The sequence below is a fragment of the Rousettus aegyptiacus genome, unplaced genomic scaffold (assembly GCF_014176215.1).
Source record: "Rousettus aegyptiacus isolate mRouAeg1 unplaced genomic scaffold, mRouAeg1.p scaffold_m13_p_3, whole genome shotgun sequence".
NCBI classification, from domain to species: Eukaryota; Metazoa; Chordata; class Mammalia; order Chiroptera; family Pteropodidae; genus Rousettus; species Rousettus aegyptiacus.
The window spans coordinates 81663929-81687744 of NW_023416306.1; the positions used below are offsets into that span (position 1 = coordinate 81663929).

At 38.4% G+C, this 23816-nt stretch overlaps 1 pseudogene; it reads left to right on the forward strand.

Moving 5' to 3' along the window:
- Positions 1-700: 700 nt before the first annotated feature.
- LOC118615087 lies at positions 701-19083 on the forward strand (annotated as a pseudogene).
- Positions 19084-23816: the final 4733 nt, after the last annotated feature.

Below are 23816 nucleotides of genomic sequence, written 5' to 3' on the forward strand. Positions count from 1 at the left end.
ATTTACCCACAGATGACTTTCTTATATCCACTTAACTCTGAGTGGAGTACAAGCCAACATTCATGCAGAGAAAAGCCCAAAATCATATTCTGTATGACTAGAAAATCCCCAGACCAAAAATTTATCTAAAAATAGTTCTGAGTTGGAAGTACCCTTAGGTGATTGTCAGGAGCAAACAAAAATCCTCTCTGAAAGAACATATTTTAAACAAAGATCTCAGGGAATTCCAATGAACATAAGCTCATAATAAAAAATCAATAAATTCATAAGGAAACAAACTACAAAAATCATTAAATAAAAGAAACAACAAATCGCAGGGTGAAACTACATAAAATAGATGGCAAAGTTTTTAGTATGTTGAAAGAAATTTTAAAAAGATATTGAAAATATGACAATAAACTAATGAAATTAACTAGGCATATTTGAATATGAACCAGATAAAACTCAAAGGACAAGATCAAAAGCAGAATAAACAAAGATGAAGAGAAAATTAATAAAATGAAATATAAAACTTAAGAAATTACCAAGAATTCAGTAATGAATGCTGAAAATGTGAAATATGAAAGAGAAGTTAAAAGACATGGAAGAGAGAAGCTCAGGTGGCCAGAGGAGCAGCAGCTGCCAAGCAGCCCAGCTTCATGAAGGCTCTTGGTGCACTGTGGCCTGCAGGCATCTGGCACACGTCCGCTCTGCTATCACAATGCCTAAGTAGGTCAGCTCTGAAAGGGTGGAGAAGGAGGAGCCCAAGATGAGATCAGTAAGGTTGTCAGCTAAACCTGCTCCTGAAAAAGTGGAAACGAAGCCCAAAAAGGCAGCAGGAAAGGATAAATCTGTAGACAAAAAAGGAAGTGTGAACAAAAGGGAAAAGGGGGGCAAAGGGAAAAATGGGCAAAATGGCTAACCAGGAAACTAAAGATTTACTTGAAGAAAATGGAGAGACTAAAAATCAGGAGAGTGCAACCTCTGATGAAGCAAGAGAGAAAGAAGCCAAGTCCGATAAATGTCATGAATCATGTCTTATCAGTGGTCCCTGTCTCTCTTCTTGTGCAATCCAGAGGAATATTTTTATAAATATTTTGTAAATGCAAATTTTTTAGTAGCTCTAGAAACATTTTTAAGAAGGAGAGAATTCTACTGCATCCCATTTTTTAAGTGTAAACACTTTTTTACGAGGTGAAATCATTTGCTGGCTGTTTATCTTTTCGTACAATCAGAAAATAGTGGGCTATTGAATATGGAAGGCCTTGATTATCTTGGCTGTCAGCTTAACATCCCATAGGTGGGGGTAGTTTTTATATCCTATACACAAAGCCTACCAAATAGCAATTTGGGGTCGGTCATGCATTTAATGTGTCTTGAACATTTTAAATTGCTTCTATTCCCATGTTTTTGGTAGAATTGTTTTCTAAAGAAAACCATTCCTTAATCCTGGCTTTCCCTGTCAATTTCATGCACTCTGTAACATCTTTGTCTTAGTAGTCCAGTTTTTCTAGAAACTTTCTTTGTTAATGTGCTGTGAAAGACTAAAAATTCGATTATGTAATATATATGATATTAAATCGTGAATTAGTGGCATTTGATGTAACAGCATAATGACATTTGAAGATATATGTACTTAATATTCTATTGAGGAAAATTGGCCTCCAAAGTTTAAGATAGAAAAATCACTGGAATAACTGTTTAGAAAATAATCACAACTACATGATTTTTTAGGTTTTTGTTATGTAGGTTAAGAATTGTGTACAAATTGAAATATCCATGTACTGATTCTTAAAACAACCAATAAAACCTCAATTATGAAAGAAAAAAGACATGAAAGAAATTCAACACTTATTCAAGATAAAACTTCTCAGTAAACTAAGAATGAAAGGGAACCTCCTTGACTCGATGAAAGACACCCACTAAAAACCTACATCTACTGTCATAATTTTATGGTGAAATACTGAATGCTATCTCTAAGTTCAAGAACAAGCAAGGATGTACATTCTCACCACTTTTATCGAACATTTAATTTGAGGTCCTAACCAGTGCAATATGTCAAGAAAGAGAAATAAAGCCATTCAGATTGTAAAGGAATAAATAAAACTGTCTCTGTCAGCAATAAACAGAGACGTTTTCTATGTGAAAAATCACAAAGAGCTACAGAAAAGCTACAATAATAAGTGAATTTAGCAAATTTACAGAATATAAGGTCAACAGAAAAATCAATTGTATTTTCTATATTTGCAATAAAAAATTAAAAATGGAAATTTAAAAATAGTACCATTTATAATAGCTAAAAACATGAAATACTTGGTATAAATCTAACAAAACATGTGCAAGCTTTGTATAATGAAAACAATAAAACATTGATGAGAGAAATTAAATAAGACCCAAATAAATGTTTATGGTTTGGAAAAAAACAATAATGTTAAATGGCCAATCCTTTTCAACTTTATCTATAGATTTAACACAATCCTAATTAAAATTCCAGTAGGCTTTTTCATAGAAATCAACAAGGTGATCCTGAAATACAAAGAAACTAATATCCAAAACAATTTTGAAAAAATACACACTATTTTATATCAAGATATACTACAAAGCTACGAAATTCAAGACAGTGTAATATTTACAAAAGGATATACACATGTCAATGGATCTTTTAAAGTAATTATACAAGGAGTTTATTAGACCGAGGTGGCTCTAATGCCTGGGCACCCTATGTAAGTAAACCAAAACCTAATCCAGAGTAAACTCTTGTAAATATCTCAAGGTTAAGAAATTAAAACTTAAAAACAACCAATCACAGTTAACTAGGCTTTCCCAAAAAAGGCAACTGCTTAAGCAATAGGGAATCAAATAATTTCCTTGCTTTGCTTCCTCATCTACTGTATAAAAGCTTTACCCCATAGCTCATGCCAGTGGAGTGCTCCTAACCACTTTTGGTTTGGTGCTCTCTGATTTGAATCAATATTTGATCAAACAACTTCCAAAATTTAATGTAGTTTAATTCAACTTTTAACGAGTCGGAATTGAGAGTCCGGAGTTATACTCACACATGTATGTTAAATTGATTTTTGAGAAAAGTGCCAATTCAATTCAATGGACAAATAATATTTTCAACAAATTGTGCTGGGAGAACTGGACGTTAATTTTTTTAAATGCCTCAATCCATAAATCATACCATATTTAAAAAATTAACTTAGAACAAATCATTGACAGAAGTGTGAAACCTCAAATTATAAATTTTCCAAAAGAAAACTTAAAAAAAATCTTTATGACCTTAGAGTAGGCAAAGCTTTCTTAGATATTACCGAAAACATAATCCATAAAACAATAAATCAAACTGCATTTCATAAAATTTTTAAGATTTTGCTTTTTGAAACACACTTAAGTAGATGAAAAGGCAAGCCACATCCTGAGAGAAAATATTTGCAATACCATATCTGATAAAGGACTAGTATTCAGAATATATAAAGAGTTCTCAAAGTGAATAATAGGAATGGGGACTTCTGGCTGAGGTAGCATGAAGAGGCTGCAAATACTCTTCCCCCCAAACAAAGATAAAATTGAATGTATTTTTCAATAAAACAACCATTGCAGATTTCTGAAATTAACCAAAGGCAAACAAATTGAGAAGCATTTCTTCATTTAAAAATGCTAGGACTTTGAGTAAGAACAGTAGAATTTCACGGTCTTCTTGCTTAGGCTTCTTCCATTGTCTTTCAGTCATTGAGAATAATAATGTTACCAGGGTGGGGATAGCCATGAAAATCAGAAGTATATCCACAAGAGGGGATATACTTGTATTGAAGTAGGTGAGAACTTAAGCCAACGGCTTTGTCAGTAAAAGTAGGAAATAAATGGGGAAAACCTGCAGCTTTGTTAGCTTGGCTAGCGCAGCAAACCATCAAAAAATGTCATGGGGCTATCCTGGAAATTAGAGATCATTAGAATGGCTGGATCAGTTCGCTATACATGCCTGGCTGACTGAGAAAGTATACACATTCACAAAGATCTATGAAAGCCCTAGTGGCAAGCAAAACCCAAGGCTTTGAGAACTGAATGAACTTTTTCTTTAAAAAAAATTTTTATTATTATTTTTATTATTATTTTATTTGTTTCTTTTTTAAACATTTTATTTATTCCCCCTCCACACTGATATTTTCAATTCCACTTTAAGAGTACATTTTTTTAAAAATTAAGTTTATTGGGGTAACTTTTTCATAGTATTCTTGCCTGATTCTTTGTATTTCTGCAATGTCAGTAGTAATTTCCCCTCTTTCATCCCTGATTTTGTTTGTGTCCTTTCTCTTTTTTCTTGAGTGAGTCTAGATAGGGGTTTGTCAGTTTTATTAACCTTCTCAAAAAATCAGTTCCTTGTTGTGTTTATTTTTTCTATTTTTTTGTTTGTTTTCAATTTCATTTATTTCTGTTCTAATTTTGATTATTTCTTTCCTTCTGCTGACTTTAGGCCTCATTTGTTCTCCCTTTTCTAGATTTTTAAGATGAAGTGTTAGGTTGTTTATTTGGGTTCGTTCTCATTTTTGGATATAGGACTGTAATTACATGAACTTTCCTCTTATGACGGCTTTTACTGTGTCCCAAAGTTTTGATATGTTGTACTATCATTATCATTTGTTTCTATGTATCTCTTGATCTCTCTTTTTATTTTTTCCCTGACCCAGTTTGAATGAACTTTGAATAAACTCCACACCCACTCACAGATGAATTGGCAGAGAGTGGAAACCTTACAGATTTAAGATGTTTGAGCATACCCTTTTACTTAAATTATTGGCTGATCACTAAGCTACACAGGCTTAGGGAAATCGTTAGGAAGCTAAAATTAACATGAAAATAAGAAAGAAAGGAAAGAAAAACATCCTAAAGCGGAGATACCAGTGGATAGTGGATGTATACCACAAGCAGTTTAAGTCCAGGCAAATTTCAAACAAAAGCAAAACAAAGAAAAACCTTAAAGAAAAAATCCTAATGCAGAGTTTTTATAAAGTATTATTAATAAAAAACTATGAGATATACAAAGAAACAAAGAAGTATAAGCTATACTCAGGAAAAAAGGAATCAATAAGAACAGACTGATGGGGTGCAGATATTGCATCTAGTAGACAAAAAGTTTAAAGTTATTATTGTAGATATGTTCAAAGAATTAAAAGAAAATATGACAATAATTCATTGAGAAATGACCTAATACGAAGAACAGAAATAAAAAAGTTTAAAAAAATAAGTAAAAAGGAACAGAGTTTTAGAAACCTATGAGACAACATCAAGCCCATGAACCTATATGCAACTCCTAGGAGAGGAATAAGAGAAAGGGATAGAAAAAATATTTGAAGAAGTAATGGCTGAGACTTCCTCAAACTGATGAAACATTAATGTTCAGATAAAAGACTCAACAAACCCCAACTAGGATAAACAGACAGAGATCCACACTACAATACATCACAGCCTAATAGCTGAAAACAGAAAATACTAAAAATCAAGAAGAGAAAATTACTTGTCACATATAGAAAAACAATAATACAAGTAACAGCTGACCTCTCAGAATCAATGGAACTCAAAAAGCCTCAAGATATTCAAACTGGTGGAGGGAAAATCATTTGTTAACCAAGGATTCTATATCCAGCAAAATTATTCTTAAAAAATGTAGTCGAAATAAAAATGTTCCTTGATAAAAAACACAGAGAATTCATTGATAGCAGCCCCACCTTATTAATATTTTTTGAAAACAAAAGTAAATTTTAATTCACTTTTATATATCATATAATGTCATAGAGTCTCTGGTATACTTAAAACATTTTAGAATACTTGGAAGTTTGTGCAGCTCATTTCCCTCTGGTTTCCCCACAGAATTTCTCCTCATTTCCTTCTAGGATTTTCAGACTTTAAGGAAATTACAGCAAATGGTAACTCAAATTCACAGGAAAAAATGAACGGCACCAAGAATGGCAAACATTTGGGTAAAATATGAGAATGTAATTATATTTTTCTTCTCTCTTTTTTAAAGGTTTTAAAAATTGTAGTTAAATATACATAATATAAAATTTACTGTTTAAACCATTTTTAAGTGTATACTTCTGTGGCATTAAGTAAATTCATATTGTTTTCAACCATCACCACTACCCATCTCTGGAAGTTTTTCATCTTTCTCAATGAAATTTTGTGCCTATTGAACACTAACTCTCCATTATCTCCACCTCCCAGCACTGGCAATCATCATTCTACTTCTTGTCTCTGTGAATTTTACTATTTTTAGGAACCTCACATAAGTGGCATCATATAATTTTTGTCCTTTTGTGACTATTTCATTTAATTTCTTTTAAAAAGCATAAGATTGTATGAAATAATAATTATAACATTGTATTGTTAAGTTTGTAACATATATAAATAGCACCAAAGAGAGGAGAGGAAATGGAGCTCTACTGGAGGAAAGTTGTTATATTTTACCAGAATTCAGTCAGTATAAAAGCAGATAGTGATGTTAGGATTTTAATCCTTAAGCAACTGTGTACTAAGAGAATAACTTTCCGTATCTTGGGCTCGAGTCCCTGAGCACTTTCTCTTGTGGCTGCCCAGGCTGGGATGAGCCAGCTGGGCTTCTGTGGGACACATTTAGGAGAAGGAATTCCACTGGTTGTGTTCAGTTCTGTCTATGAAGGCCAGATGTTGAATGGAGGTGTGGCACGTCGGTTTGGTTCCTGGCTGTAATTGCTCTTCAGAAAATCAGTTTTATTACCTGTAATCTGGAGATTTGTGGATTTCTTAGGCCCAGGCAAAGGAGAGGCTGAGACTCTGTGTGAACCTCAGTGCTGAGTATCACTTCCTCCTCCAGGCCATCCAAGATGAGGTCGCTGTGTCAGCCAGCTGAATGAGGAGCTGGGAAGTACCCTTGTCCAGGTAAGCCCCACCAACTGCCCCTATAGGTCATATCCTGGGCCTCATCCATCTGTTCACTCATCTGTCTTACTGTCCACCCATCCATCCAATGTTTATGAGGGCTCCCATGTGTCCTACATGGCATCTGTAGACACGAACACACAGACTCACCCCAACACTGATAGCGTTTACAGGCATGGGGTATAAAGACGTTCAACAGACATGCACACAAATAGGGGTATAATCACGCACTGGAGATCAGATTGCACACTGATGTGTGCAATGAGTCAAAATGTTAAAATGCTATGGGACAAGCAGCATGGCAGAACAGTTCAGAGCATGGACATGGAGGCGATCTCTCTCTGGTGAAGAAGGCACTGGGTTTTCTTCTCTTGCATGTATGTCTGCCGCTAAGCGGCATATCCAGACAGACCCAGCAAATTGTGATAAGCAGACGCCCATCACCATGATGAAGCAAGGTTTTGAGCCTCCCTCCTTTGTGGGCTGGTTCCTGCGCTGGGATGCCAGCTACTGATCTGTGGACCCCTAGGACAGGGCCATAGCTGAGCTGGCTGCCTGAGGAAGGGCAGGCCCCACCCCTGTTACAAGTCAGTGCCTTCTAGAACTGTCTATCCCTCAAAGAGACCTTATAGCAGGGCCACTCAGATGCATGTGTGGTGTGCGTGCGTGCGTGTGTGTGTGTGTGCGTTTTATAGCAGCCAAAAACAGCCCTACAAAAATTTGGAGTCCTATCAAAATTTTCTTATATCTATGCTTTTGGAAACTGAATTCAATAAAAGCTTTTTGAAGTGTGTTAGCATGCTGTGGCTCTGTATGTCCTAGTAATTATTCAGAGAATGCCCAGGGAGGGGTCTCATATGTGCCTGTGAACCTATGGAGGAACTTCATTCACCCTGTATGTTAACCCTAGTCCTTCGAGAAGCAGGTGCCACGATGAGATGAAATGTGCATAAATTGTACTAGAACTGCCTATGAAAGGGGATTGGGAGGGAACCAGGGAAGTCTGGGGAGCCATCAGACCAAGAGGCAAGTTTGACCTCTAGTAAAGGTTTGGCAAAACTTCTGGGGAGTCCTTGAGCCAAAGTAAAAAAAAAAAAATTTAATGGTATGATCCAATTTTTTTTAATTGCGGTAAATGAAACATAATATTAGTCATTTTGATCTCTTGTAAGTGTTCAATTCAGTAGCATTAAATAGATTTACAATGTTGTATAGCCATCCCCACTATCTATACTCAAACCTTTTTTATAACATGAATGCTCTGCCCATTAAACAATAATTCCTTAATCCCCCAAGCCTGTTCCCCCAGCCCCTGGTAACCTTTATTCTACTTTCTGTCTCTATGAATTTACCTATTCTAGGTGGCTTGTATAGGTGGATTCATACAGTATCTGTCTTCTGTGTCTGGCTTATTTCAATTAGAATAATGTTTTGAAGGTTCATACATTTTGTAGCATATATAAAAATTTAATTTCTTTTTGTGGCTGAGTAATATTCTATTGAATGTATATGAGTATCTTCTGCTTTCCAAAAGTTCACATTAGGCCATTTTGCTTTTTTTATGCCATTTCTGCTTACGAAAGCTTCATAGGCATGCTCTATTTTCAGATAGCAGGGAAAAACTGTATACCACATTTTGTTTTTCCATTGATCTATTGATAAACAGTTTGGTCCTTTCCATCTGTTGGCTCTTGTGAATAGTGCTGCTGTGAACATTGGTGCACAAATATCTGTTGGATTCAAAGTTGTTGTTAAGCCAAAGTCAAATCAGTTAGCAAAGGAGTTGCATGTCTGCCAGGCACCGGTATGGTGTATCTCATCTCCCCATGACAGTCATTGAGAGGTGTGGCCTTGGAGCACTCATGGGGATGGAATTCGAAGCCAGCATCTGGGGCCTTTAGTCACTTATACTCCCCATGGTAGAAAGTCGGCAAGGTGCATTCTCAAGTTTGCCACACCCTGTATCTGCCTAGAACTTCCTCAGTTCCTCTGGTTCCCACAAGTTATTTTGCTGCCTCAGACCTGTTTGGAGAAATCTCTGCTGCTTCAGGTATCATCATAAAAGATGCCCCTGGATGCTTCCAAAGTTTGCAACCTTTTGCTGTAGGAGAGGGATTTTCTCTGGGCCTCACTTGGTCCCTTGGGCTTTGACTCTTGCTCATGTTCAGATTGTTATGAAATCTTCACCTCTAGAGATTCTGATTCATGGCAAAAGTGAGGATGGTAGTGGGATTTATTCCTGGAATGCAAGGATGGTACAACATTTGAAAATTGATCAATGTGATATACCACGTTAACAGAATGAAAGGAAAAGATCACATGATAATCTCAATTGATGCAGAAAAAGCATTTGACAAAATTTAACTCTTTCATGATAAGAAAAAAAAACTAGGAATAAAAGGAAAATATCTCTATAGAATAAAAACCTTATATGAAAAACTCACAGTGAACATCATATTCAATGGCGAAAGACTGAAAGCATTTTGCCTAAGATCAGGAACAAGAGAGGGATGTCCATCTTCACCATTTCTATTCAATTCTAGCCTGACTGATTAAATTAACTCAATCAATCAATCAATTAATTAATTAATAAAAGGCATCCAAACTGGAAAGGAAGAAGTACGATTATTTCTGTTTCCAGATAATATAATCTTATATTTTGAAAACCCTAAAGATTCCATTTAAAAAATGTTAAAACTAATAAACAAATTCAGCAAAATAGCACAATACAAAGTCAACACACAAAAAATCAGTTGCATTTCTATACATGAACAGTTAGCAATCTGAAAAGGAAATTACAAACACAATTCCATATACAATAGCATAAAAAAGAATAAAATACTTAGAAATTGACCCATGGAGGTGAAAGATTTGTACATTAAAAATGACAAAACATTGCTGAGAGAAATTAAAACCATAAATAAATGGAAATGTTTCATGTTCATGGATTGGAATATTGTTAAATTGTTAATACTACCTAAAGCGATCTACAGATTCAATGCAATCCTTTATCAAAATTCTACCAACTTTTTTTTTTTTTTTACAGAAAGAGAAAAACCCATATAAAATTTCATATGGAATCTCAAGGGACCTGGAATCACCAAAATAATCTTGAAACTGAAGATCAAGTCTTCAGGTCAGATGGCAGAGTTGGTAAATGCTGTGCTTGCCTCCTCTAACAACATCATTAAAATTACAACTAAACTACAGAACAGCCATAGTTGAGAGTCATCTGAAATCTAGCTGAACAGAAGTCCTGAGGACACATAGAAGAGGCCATGTCAAGATTGGTAGGAGGGGCAGAGATTCATAACAGGCTGGTCCCATACCTGAGTGTGGCAGCTGAGAGTTGTGAGGGATATCTTGGCTGTGAAGGGCCTCCTGGAGGAGCAAGGGGTCCCGGCCCCACACCAGGGTCCCTAGCCCAGGGTTCTAGTGCCAAGAAGAATACTTCCCAGAACTTTTTGCTGTGAAAACCAGTAAAGGTTGTGGCTGAGAGAGATGGAAGGCTGCTGGAGTTACATACATTCTTCTTAAGGGACCCATGCACTAACTTACTTGCTGACTGACTCACTTTCTCTGAGCTTCAGCACTGGGGTAACAGCTCGAAAGCTGCCAAAGACATAAGAAAAGGAACTGAATTATCTGGCTTCAAGACAAGGACTGGAGAGGCAGATTTCTCCCAGATAGAAGTACTGGTAGAGGGCATTGTTCCCTTGTTGAGCCCTCCCCTGCCTGATGTGCAGACCCATGTGGCTGCCATATCTGAGTCTCTATCAACCTGGCTAACACTGGTTGCCCCACCCTGGGATTCCCTGAGATCCCACCCCATCCAACTCGTGGTCCCACACAAGCCACTTCTAGTGGATTTTCCATACAAATGGTCTGTCTTGGCTCTTGCTGCAAACTTTCCTAAAATCTTTCAAAAGTTTACAAAACCAACATAAGCAGCATCTGGCCTCATTGTGCCCCACACCTCTTGCTCAGCAGCCCCAAACCTGGGACTAGCAGCAGCTGGCCTCAGTTTGTGGTTTGACCTCTTGAGGCACAACCAAGCAGAGCATGAGTGGTGGCCATTTGTGGATTGCTTGGTGGCTCGTGACAGGTGTCCCAGGCAGGGCTGATCTAGGCCTGTGGCAGGATCCCTCCCAGGGATCAGTCCAGTCTGAGCTGGACTACAACCCAAAGCCATATCCAAAGATGAACACACCCCAAAAGCAAACTGGATAGGCACCAGAGCCCTGCTAAAATGAATCCTGCTCCATAAGTTCAGCCCCTCTACAACAGTTCCTCCACTGTAGTCACCCACTAGGCCTCACAACCAATCAGCCTGAGGGTCAAGCCCTCCCACTGATGTGCCAACAACGACCAAGGCTCAACTACAACAGGAGGGCACACACAGCCCATAAAAACAACATACCTGAAACATCCAGCTCAGGTGACCATGGGGACTGGGCCCTGGACCCCACAGGACACCTACTATATAAGGCCACTCTACTAAGACTAAGAGATACAGCAGCCCTACCTAACACATAAAAACAGACACAGGGAGGCAGCCAAAATAGGGAGACAAAGAAAGATGTCCCACAAGAAAGGACAGAACAAAGTTCCAGAAAAAGAACTCAACAAAATGGAAGCAATCAATCTACCAGAGGCAGAGTTCAAAACACTGGTTATAAGGATGCTCAATGAACTTAGGGGAAGAGTAGATTAATTTAGTTTTGAACTTTAACAAAGAGGTAGAAAACATAAAAAAGAACCAGCCAGAAATGAAGAATACAATAACTAAAATGAATACCTTAGAAGGAATCAACAGTAGATTAGGTGAAGCAGAAGATCAAATCAGTGTACCAGAAAACACTACATCAGAACAACAGAAGAAAAAAGAATTTAAAAAATGAGGATAGTTTAAGGGGCCTCTGGGACAATATCAAGCATAACAACCTTCACATCATATGGATATCAGAAAGAAAAGAGAGAGAGCAAGGAACTGAAAACCTCTTTGAGAAAATAATGATGGAAAACTTCCCCAGCCTGGCAAAGGAAATAGACATCAAGCCCAGGAAGCACTGAGAGTCAAACTGGTAGGAGGAGCAGAGATGTGAAATGGCCTAGTCCCACAACCATGTGTGGTGATTGAGAATCAGGAGGATTATCTTGGCTGCAGAGCCCCTTCCCCCACCTGAAGAATGAGAAGTCCCAGCTGCACACTAGGCTTCTCAGCTTAGCGGTTCCAGTGCCGGGAAGAAAGTCCCCACAACCTCTGACTGTGAAAATCAGCAGAGATTGTGTCTGAGTGAGATGAAGGGCTGCAGGAGTTGCAGACATTCCTCTTAAAAGAGCCTGCCCATGGACTTAATGACAGACTTATTTGCTCTGAGCTACAACACTGGGGCAGCTGCTTAAGGAGTTCCAGGGACACATGGGGAGACACTGAGTTGTCAGGCTTCAGGGTGAGGGCTGGAGGGGTGGCTTTCTCCTGGACAGAAATGCTGGTAGTATCTATTGTTCTTTGGTTGAGCCCTTCCCAGCCCCAGCCTGTGGATGCATGTGCCAGCCATATCTGAGTTATCATCAACCTGGGTAACATATGTCTCTCCTCACAGATGACAAATGCCATACTATTGCACATGTATGTGGAATCTGAAGAACAAAACAAAACAAAACAAAACAAAAAAACAGTAACAAACTCATAGATACAGAGAACATTTTGAGGGTTACCAGATGGGCAGGGGTTTGGGAGTCAGTGAAAAAGTAAGAAGGGATTACTAAGTACAAACTGATAGTTATAAAATAGTTATGGAGATAGATAAAAGTATAGTATAAGGAATATAGCCAATTATACTGTAAAAATTATGAATGGTGTCAGAGGGGCACTAGATTTATTGGGGTGATTGCTTTGTGAGTTATATAAATGGCTAATCATTATGTTGTACACCTGAAACTAATATAGTATTGTATGTCAACTATAACTGAAAAATTAAAAAAAATATTAAAAAATATATATATTCTTTATTCTGAAAATAACAGGAAATTTATATAAAGGCCTTTTAGATAATAGATGTTCAAAAAAATAATAGCTCCCTTCCCTTATCTTCATAATTTATGACAAAGTGTGTTTATCTCTGAAAACTGATGATCTACTTACTAAATTCCCACATATATCTTGCAAGTAAATTTTGTGTTTTTTTGACAAAAAAAGAGAGTATCTTCTGATAATCACTGATTTTGAACAATTTAATTATGATATACCATGGTGTAATTTCCTTTATATTTCTTCTGTTTTGGCTTCATTGAGGCTTTTGGTAATTATTGGTGATTTTCACCAAATTTAGACATTTTATGCCATTATTCAAGTATTTTTCTGTTCCTCCCTTTCTCTTCTTCTGAAACTTTAGTCGCACATAGATTAGGCAGCTTGATGTTGTCAGACAGCTCACTGATGCTTGGCTTTATATTTTGTCTTTTTTCTCCCTGTATTTCATTTTGGAAAGTTTGTACCGCTATGTTTTCTTCCTTAATGTTTAGTCTACTGCCAATCCCATCCAGTGTATTTTTAATCTTACATACTACATTTTACTTATCTTGTAGTTAAATTTTGGTTTTTAGAAATAGATTTCATGTCTCTTTATATGCTTAGGCTTTTGCTTACTTTCTTATAATATGTATTTCTCATAATATATTTATGATTACTGTTTCATTGTCCTTGTCTAATAATTCTATCTATTATCTATGTTGTTTCTGGATCTGTCTCTACTGACATATTCCTTACCATCACGGGTCATATTTTCCTACTTCTTTGTACACCTGGTAATTTTTTCCTTGAGGATATGTCAAACTTATTAACTTGATAGTACGGAATCAGCAAGGTGACCAAACGAAGTATGCAGCTTCAGAGAGAATGTTAGAAGGAAGAGTGAGATAATATGGACACAGAAGCTTGCCTAAACTGAATGTTGCATCACAGGAAAGAGGGCAGTTCTTTTGGCAAGATCATAGCAACATTATGTTTCTATCATTTTATCAATTGTCACAGAAAAACCCTTTGTGGCAGGTGGCCTGAGGTGCCTGTCACCAGGAACAGAAACTCATGATCTGGACACATTTGTGTATGAATTAGAACTGCAAGGCTCATCTTTGTGGTATATTTCATGGGTGGACTAGTAAAAGGCAGGGACCAGTGTCACCCCAGACCATTGGCCAGCCTCTGAACCACAAGAGGCTACCCCTAGTTGTTTTCTTACCCTCAAGAGTTGCAGCATATGAGGGTTGCCCATCCTTTAGTTTGTGGACCAGCAGATCTTCCTATGCAACTTCATAGTGAGAATTCCTAGCTGGGCGTGAGCACAGATGCATTGAAGAGGCATCTGATGAACCACAGCAGCTTACACCTGTCAGTTTTACCTCCCTGTGGCTCTCTTGCTGGCAGCCCTCCTGGTCAGTTGTCACTTTCAGGATCTCTCTTGGCACATCCTTCCTGCTTTCCTAGCAGTGTGAAGTCCATTGACCCTGTATCTTTTGCCTTTCTGGTGTAGTCCCCTCTGCCTGCCCTTAGGCCCAGACTGGTTTTCAGCCTCTTCTTTAGTGTCTGTGTATTCCTGGACAGGCTCCCCAGGATTGACACTCCAGTGTCACGCTCTCTGTACGCCCCCATTTTGTGTCACCCTGTCACAAGTTAGCATACTGTCTTCTTCCCCCACTGGCCTGGGGACTGCTAGTGGGAAGGATCCGTGGCACTGTTCTAAGTGTTAAGTGAACAAGAGAAGAGGGAGAAATGCTTTTACTATATTATATGAACAACTCCTCTTTTGAACTCTTGTTAGGATAGTAGGATTTGATGAGCATATGCGAGATGTTTTTGTTACTGCTCCCAAGGACTCCTTTTCTTTTGGTGATGACACCATCTGACAAACCTTGATTCTTCTTTGCCTTTTTCATCCTCGGGACTACTATTTTATCTCTTGCAAAGTCAGTGTCTCCCCGCGCCCCGCTTCCTACCTTCCTCCCCTATCTTCCTTTCACCCCACCTTCTTTCCTTTCCCCCTTTCTCTGTTTGGTTCCTACTCCTTAGTTCAGGTTCTTTCTGCTCTAACAGGTTTTGCCCCATCCACTCCAGCTTGTATGCTGTGTTTCTGATGTTCATTACTAGCGATGTTTGCAGTGTGGCCTTACTTTGAGTATGCCAAGGAATTTCCAGCCTTACCTCTGTTGCTGTCATGCTGGTCTTCTTCCTGTCTCCCCAGGAGCCAGGCTTTTTTTCCTGCCCCTCACCATTACTGAGTTGTTCTTCCAGACCTACCCACATGAAGTCTTCTATGAACCCCATTATGCTTGTAGTCATATAGCTTAGTTCCCAGGGGTTCTCCAGTTTCTTCTTTTTTTCTTATTAGGGTAAAAGACATGTAACATTTACTATCTTCACTAGTTTTAAGTGTACAGTTCTTGTTATTATATATGCTTACATCGCGCAACTATCACCACCATCCATCCCCACAACTCTTTTCTTCTTATAAAACTGAGAGTCTGTACCCATTAAACAGTAACTCCTCATTCTCTCCTCCCCTCTTCCCCTGGCAACCAACATTCTACTTTCTGTTTCTGAATTTGACTACTCTAAGTACCTCATGTAAGTGGAATCACATGCATTTGTCTTTTTGAGATTGGCTTATTTCACTTAGCACAATGTCCTCAAGGTTATCCATGTTGTAGCATATTGAACAATTTCTTTCCTTTCCAAGGCTGAATAATATTCTATTGTATGTATATGCCACATTTTGTTTATCCCTTCATCTAGTGATGGACACTTAGTTTGATTACACGTTTTAGCTATTGTAAATAATGTTGCTATGAACATTGGAGTGTGAATATCTCTTTGAGACCCTACTTTGAATTCTTTGGGGTATATACCCAGAAGTGGAATTGCTAAATAGTATGGTAATTATAGTTTAATTTTTGTAGGAAACACCATAATTTTACTACAGTGGCGGTACCATTTTATATTTCTACTAACAGTACACAAGGGCTCCCATTTCTCCACATCTTCTCTAAAACTTATCATCTTCTGTGTCTTTTTTTTATAGCAACCATCCACATTGTAGTTCTGATTTGCATTTCCCTAATGATTAGTGATGTTGTACATTTTTCCGTTTGCTGGCAAACCATATATGCTTTTTGGAGAAATATCTATTCAAGTCCTCTGCCCATTTGACTCAGGTTATTTGTTTTCTTGTTGAGTTATCAATATCTTCTAGATATTAATTCCTTAACAGGTATATGATTTGCAAATATTTTCTCCCATTCTGTGAATTGCCTTTGTATTCTGTAGTCTTTTAATGCAAAAAAAAATTTGTAATTTTTATAAAGTTCAGTTTGTCAATTTTTTCTTTCGTTATCTGTGCCTTCGGTGTTACATCCAAGAAATCAGGGCAAAATCCAACATCGTAAAGCTTCTGTCCTTTCCTTTTAAGATTTTTTTTGTTGTTTCAGGTCTTACATTTAAATGCTTGACCTATGTTGAGTTAATTTTTGTATATGGTGTCCGATTTAATTTTTTGCATGAGGATATCTAGTTGTCTCAGAGCCATTTGTTGAAGAACATTGTCCTTTTTCCTATTGAATGGTCTTGCTGCCCTTGTCAAAATCATTTGATAATATATACAAAAGTTTATTTCTGGGCTCTCGATTCTGTTCCATTGGTCTATATGTTTGTCTTTACGCCAGTACCATACTGTTATAATGACTGTAGCTATATAGTGAATTTTTTTAAATATAGAAAAATGGTGGTTTATTATAGTATTTCCATTGCATTTTTTCTGCAAAACTATTTTTAGTAGAAAATGTTTATTTTAGTTCTTTAGCAAATTTTTAAAATTTTTTTGATTATAGTTTGCATACAATATTACCATAATCTCAGGTGTAAAACATAGTGCCCAGACATCCACATAACTTACAAAGTGATCATCACCCTGAGGTTGGCTGTCGCTAGTGCAGGGCACTGCTCAACAAGAGGTACATGGCATACCGAGGCCAGAAGCTGCTTCTTTGGGTTTCGTGAGCCTTTGAGAGATTTTGTGAAAGTTCTCAGCAGGGGCCAAGACAGTTCGTTTATATGGAATGAATCACTGGAAATGGCTTGAGTGGGCCCACAAGTTGGGAGAGTCAGAGTCTCAGGGAATCCCCTGGATGGAGAGACCTTTGTTATTCAGGTTGGTGGTGCCTGTGTCTGCAGGCTGGGAGGGGAGGGCTCAACAAAGGAGCAATGGTTTCTGCCTACACCCCTATCTCAAAGCAAGCTGACCCTCCAGCCCTTACCTTGAAGCCTGACAGCTCAGAGCCTCTTCTTATGTCCCCGGTGCCCCTTAAGCAGCTGCCCCAGTTCTGGAGCTCAGAGAGAGTGTGTCTGTCAGCAAGTAAGACCAGTCGTGGGCCCTTTAAGAAAGTCTCCACTTCCCTCAGCACTCAGTCTCACTTAGTGCAACCTCTACTAGTTTTCACCGCCAGAGGTTGTGAGGACTTCTATTCTCAGCATTGGAACCTTGGGCTGGGGAGCCCAGTGTGCAGCCCGGACCTCTCGCTCTTCAGGTAGGGGAGGTGGCTCTGCAGCCAAGATAGCCCTCCCACTCTCCATTGACACATTTGGTTGTGGAACCAGGCCATTTGGCATCTCCACCCCTCCTACCATTTTGAGGTGACCTGTTATTTAAGGTGACATAATCATAGGGCTTCTGTTCATCCAAACCTCTGGTGACTCTGCGTACTAATTGCTGTCATTTTGTTATAATTTTGATGTGGTCATTAGAGGAGGTGTGTACAGCCTCTGCCTTCTATGCCATCTTGAATCTCCTCCCAAAAGATACTCTACACAGCAGTCTCCAACCTTTTTGGGACCAGGGACCAGTGCTCCTATGAGACCCTAATGCCTGATGATCTGAGGTGGAGCTGAGGAGGTGATACTAGCACTGGGGAGTGGCTGCAAATACAGATAAAGCTTCGCTCTCTCTCCTGCTGCTCATTTCCTGCTGTGCAGCCCAGTTCCTAACAGGCCACTGACCAGTACTGGCCCATGGCCCAGGGTTTGGGGACCCCTGTTGTAAGGAGTAAATAAAGTGACATGCCAAGTGTTGAGCACGATACCTAGCACATACATAATGCTTAATACCAGATGATAGATTGTTATTTCTGAGGAGCATATTCTAAATACAGAGACCATATTTCTATTTTGTTGTGGTTTTTCTGTTTTTTCTATTTTTTAAATTTCTGTTTTTAAATTTCTGAAATTTTTTCTATTTTCTGTTTTTTAAATTTCTGGAATATATCCTATATACGAAAGACGATGCCTTTTATGACATATATGTACAGTTTAAGTAACGACAATAAAATTAACATCCAACTAAAGAATTAAACATTCCCAATTCCTTTGAAGTTTCCTATCTCTCCTCCCAAATCATATCTCCTTTCTTCACTTTGATGATTACTACTATCCTAAGTAATTTTGTGTAAGTAGAGGCTATGTGGGGAGCAGTAGAAGATATACCTACCTCTCGCACCTAGGGAGGTAGAATTGGAGGTCTAATGGAGCCAGTACTCCTATGCCCTCCCAGCAGTAACAAGTTGTAGCCCCATTTCAAGAGTCAAGGAGGCTCTTGACTGGCCAGATGGGTAAGAGATGTGGCTTAGGATGGTCAAATCATATGAGCCTGTCAAACCCTAAAGGATAGCAGAATGCGGAGGAAGGGGATCCTGAGATAGGGAACCAAGAAAGGTGTCTCATCCCCTTTCAGAGGGAAGGACCCCGACGTCAGGGCAGGAGCAGCTGGAGCTTTTGGGATGGAACAGTGTCTGAAGAAGGAAAGTACTTAAGATCTGAACTAGCACTGAGGCAGGGGCCAGACCTAGGGCCACAGAGAGATCCAGACACAATTTGTACACCCAGATCGAGGCTGAGTCCCTAATAGCTCAGAGCCTGCCTAGGATGAAGGTGAATGATTCATGTATACCTGGGTGTCCTTTGGATAGATACCAGACAAAGGTATCTTTTGGGGAGGGTAGGAGTGAACAAGAAAGAGTGACCAGGGTGGCAAGAGGCTCACACCTTCTCTTTCAGAGCTGCTGAAAAAGCTGCTCTCCCAGGCCCAGTACATCCTGGGGACAGGCAAGGGCAGTCAGTTCACAGCTGGTAGTGACCTGTAACCTAATTTGACTATATGAGTTGGGCCAAATAGATACTCTCTCAAGAATTTAATCATTATGAAATATTCCTCTTTTTCTCTCATAATAGTTCTTAACTTAAAGACTACATTTCTAATAACCGTATCAATTCTTTTTTTAAAAATCTAGTCTGATATTTCTTTTTTACTTATTATTTTTAAATTTTAATTAGTTTCAAGTATACAGTACATTGGTTAGACATCTATATAGTTCAGAAGACGATCCCCCCAGTTGCTCCCTCCCTCCCCTGACCCACACTGAGACACATAATTAAAATTCCAAAGGTTAAATACAAAGAGAGACTCTTAAAAGAAGCAAGAGAAAAGCAGATAGTTACCTACAAGGAAACGCCAATAAGACTGGCAGCTGATTTCTCAAAAGAAACTATGCAGGACAGAAGGGCTCGGCACAAAATATTTGATGTGATAAAGACCCAGGATCTACAACCAAGGATACTTTATCCAGCAAAGTTATCATTTAGAGTTGAAGGACAGATAGCGAGCTTCCCAGACAAAAATAAGCTAAAGGAGTTTATCACCACCAAGCCAGTATTACAGGAAATGTTGGAGGGACTTCTTTAAGAAGAAAAATCATGTGTCAAAAACAGGAATTAAGAATGGTAATAACTACACTTCTATCAATGAGTACCTCAGATTGAAAAGAATTAAGTGCTCCAACTAAAAGATAGAGTGGCTGAAAGGATAAGAAAACAAGACCCCTACAATGTGCCTATAAGAGACTCCCTTCAGATTAAAAGACACACATAGACTAAAAGGAAAGGTATGGAAAATGATATTGCTTTGATGAACCTTGAAGGTATTTAAGTCAAACAGAGGAAGATAAATACTATCTGATTTCACTTATATGTGGAATCTAAGGACTAAAAAGAACAAACTAATCAAAAACAGACTCACAAATATAGTGGACAATTTGCTGACGGACAGAGGGAAGAGGAGTTTGGGGGACTGGAAGAGTTGGGTGAAGGGTTAAAGAAATACAAATTAGTAGCAGATGGATGGTCACAGGGATGGGGAGCATGGCATAGGGAATATGGTTAGCATTAATATGTTGGCTAGGTGGAAGGTCAGGAAGGGAGGGAGCAACTAGGGGTATCGTTTTATGAACTATATAGATGTCTAACCAATGTACTGTATACTTGAAACTAATTAAAATAAATTAAATATATATACAAACATATACATACATGAAGGGGAGGGGGGAGAGAGAGAGTTGCTTTTAAGATTTTCTGCTTTGTCCTTGATTTTCAGCAATTAAACTATGATGGGCCTAAGTGTAGCTTTCTTTATAATTACCCTGCTTGGAGCTCATTGCTGTTCTTAAATTTGTGGCTTGATGGCTTTCATCAATTTGGAAAATTCTCATTCTTTGTTTCTTCAAATACTGCTTCTGTCCTATTCTCTCTCTTCCCTTCTTGTGAGATTCCAAACATATGTTAGACCTTTTGAGCATGTCTCATACATCTTTAAGCTCAGTAATCCTGTCTGTTGCTGTATATAGCCCCTTGTTAAACTCGATCAGTAAGTTCTTAATTTCAAATATTGTATTTTGTAGCCTAGAATGCCAATATTTTTTTATTTTTATATATTCAAAATTTATAGATTTTGAATATAGCATATAGATTCTACAAGCTCAGTCTTTTCTTCCATTTTGTCCATCTTTTGCTCTATTCTCTTTAATATATTACCCTTACTAATTTTTTTTTTGCCAAAAGTCTAGATCTTTAATAACCTTGAATCCCAATTATTCTCTAGATTCATTTACAATGAGAAAGAAGAAATCTATAACTGCATTTCTTCTGTCCCTGATATATTTCTATTTTCATTCATACTTAATTGTGTTGTTCTAAAAGTGTGCTAAGTGCTATGCATAACACAGAAATGTGTTCCCTTACATGTATTATCAGTAGGCTTCTTGAAGCACACATCCAGAATTGAAGGATTTAAATAGTCTAATTAGAATCCTTTAAATTACTACATGGGAGCCCAAAACCCAGCATTTCTTTTCACCATTAATTGAAACATCAGGTCTTTGCACTGAATACATATTTTTAGGAAATGTTTGATTTTAAATAGAAGAGGGATGCCTGGCCTTCCATTGTTTCACTAGTCTCGATCAAACAATAGTTGTCCAGTTTGGGAGTAGAATCCATCCTCAGCCTTCACAAACTCTTCACAATTCTTCAGCTCTATTTGAAAGGGACCTGTGAGCACTGGGACACAAGAGTTAGAGTGCTTAGAGTTGAGTCAATGTGCATGGGCCTTGCCTGCAAGCTCTCACCACCTCTGCCACCTTTCTCAGAATTTTATTTTAAAGCCCTTGTTTGCTAAATTCAGTATCTGGATCATCTCTCCATCTGTTTCTATTATCTCTTATCTTTTGATTTTGTGTCACTTGTTCTTGATTTTTCACACTATCTAGTAATTCTTGATTGCAGTTGCTACATTTAGAATTTGTAAATCTATTGTTTTCCTCTAAAGCGCGTTCCCTTTTGTTCTGATAAGCATTTAAATTACCAGAGAGTCACTTCATCTGTAGAAGTTTGGTTTTAAGCTTTGTTAGAGTGGGTCATTTCAGCTTTGGCCTTTTTCCTAGAGTATAGTCTTTAGTCATAGGGTGTAGCCTTTCTGGAATCCTAACAGAAGCTCTTGGTAGCCACCAAGATCTCTCCCCTCTGCTGGGGACTGAATGTCAGTCTTCCCAGGACTGTTTGGCCTCTGAAGTTTGCCTGATTTCTAGCTTCTCAATGGCTCTTCTCTGCTGGATCTTTCCGAGTCTCACCCTGAACATGTGCAGGTTAGGAATTGGCCAAAGAACAAAGAGGAATTTTTAGTTTTTTGTATCCTGCACTCCAAACCCCATTGCAGATAACTATTTTCTGGGTCCAGTGAGACTGCCACTTCCTGCTTGGTACAACTCCCTGCAGCTCAGTTTACAAAACTGGGAGGAAAAAAAAACTGGAACCTCAGGGAGAAAACCGGGTAACTGTGGACCTCACTTTCTGTGCCCTCCATCTGTCAAAGATCATAGCCCCACACTGCCTGCTGTCCAGTACCTGCAAACTCTTGTTGTATATATTTTGCTCAGAATTTACAGTTGTTTACCATGGAGGGTTTAATCTAAAACCAATGGCTCTGTCATGGCTAGAAGTTCTTTCCTTAGGGATTTGAGAAGGTGAGACTGAGTAGGTTGAAAGGGTGAGTGTCAGAGAGGCTATGAAGCTATGTCTGGACTCGGAGGTCCTGGCCAGCAAACTAAAAGATGAAGAAGTGAAAACAATGAGTTTGCAGAAGCAGCGAGGAAGAGAAAAGGTGAAAACATGGTGTGAAGGGGAAGTGGGGAAAAGTTGGCCAGGAAGTACCATAGGACCATCCACCATGACCTCTTGTCCTGATACCAAAATGCCCCACACTCAATGCCACACTCCACCCCCAGGGTCCATGCAGTAGGGAGAGCAGAGGTGGGGACTTGGATAGCGAAGACTTAGGGCTCCAGTGGGCCATAGAAGCTCCCTTGGGTGGCTGGAAGAGGAAGGAAGCAAGAACAGCCTTTGAGTCTGGGTCTCACACCAGAAGAGTCATAGAGGGAGACCCTGGGAGGACGATGGGGCAGCTTGGAACTACCCTTCACTCAGAGAGAACCAGTAACCTATGTCTGCCAGGAGCATCACAGCCCTCACTGCTATCCTCATTTATGTTTATTTGAATCTTTTTGCATGTCATTTGTCATTTACATGGAGTTTCATTTTCTATTAAGTTCACAGTCTACTTATTTCTCCCAATTTGGGTGCAAGGGATAGGTGGACCTTCAGCTAAGCACTCCTTGAAAATGGCATTTTAAATCTCAGTATACCATCACGGTCCATTAGATCCAATTTCAATCTTTAAGTTTCTTTTTTTTTGAGCAGTTCTAACTACTTGTAAGGATTAATATTTTATGACTTTTATTCTTTCAGAGAGGCCTTCTATAAACCAAAGTAAAATTTCACTTAAAAGGAAATAGAACAAAGTTTATTCTATCCTACAATTACCATATGGATATATTGGACCTTTTATAAAATAAAATATGTTATAGGACTGTGGTGATCTTTCCAGATCATATAACATTTTGCTATTTATCCTCCTAGGAACTATTTTATCATTACTCATCAATTATTCCCAACCATGCTTTAACAAAAGAGACTAAAATAATAAGAAAACAGAAGAACGATGGAATTGCCTAGAAAGATGACTTGGCAGTGACATGAATCATTACTATTCCACCATCCTTTAGCTTTCTTATTGCTTTGTCTAAGGCATTAGACCATCTTTTAAGAAAGTATTAAAAAATGTCTGGAGACATCATCCTTTTTTTTTTTTTTTGGCTTTCATTGCATACATGTGAGAACTCAGAAATTTTCATTTTCCTACAAACAGAAAACAGAAGAGAACTGACAGAAGAAGACATTTCAGTTATTAGAGGAATCAGTAGATGAATGTAGTGCAACAGATAGCAGCACTCTATAACGATCATGGTAAAGTTATTGTATGTATTAGCAAAGTCACAGATGGCGAGTCTTCAGATGAGGATATCCTAGATAAATTTTTTTAAATTCAAGAATTGTTTCCATTTCCCTGGGGAGCAGAGAGAAGGAGCCCAGAGAGGAATGATTTTTTTTCCCCACAGTAACCCAGCTCTTGCTCTTAATGTTGCCCAGA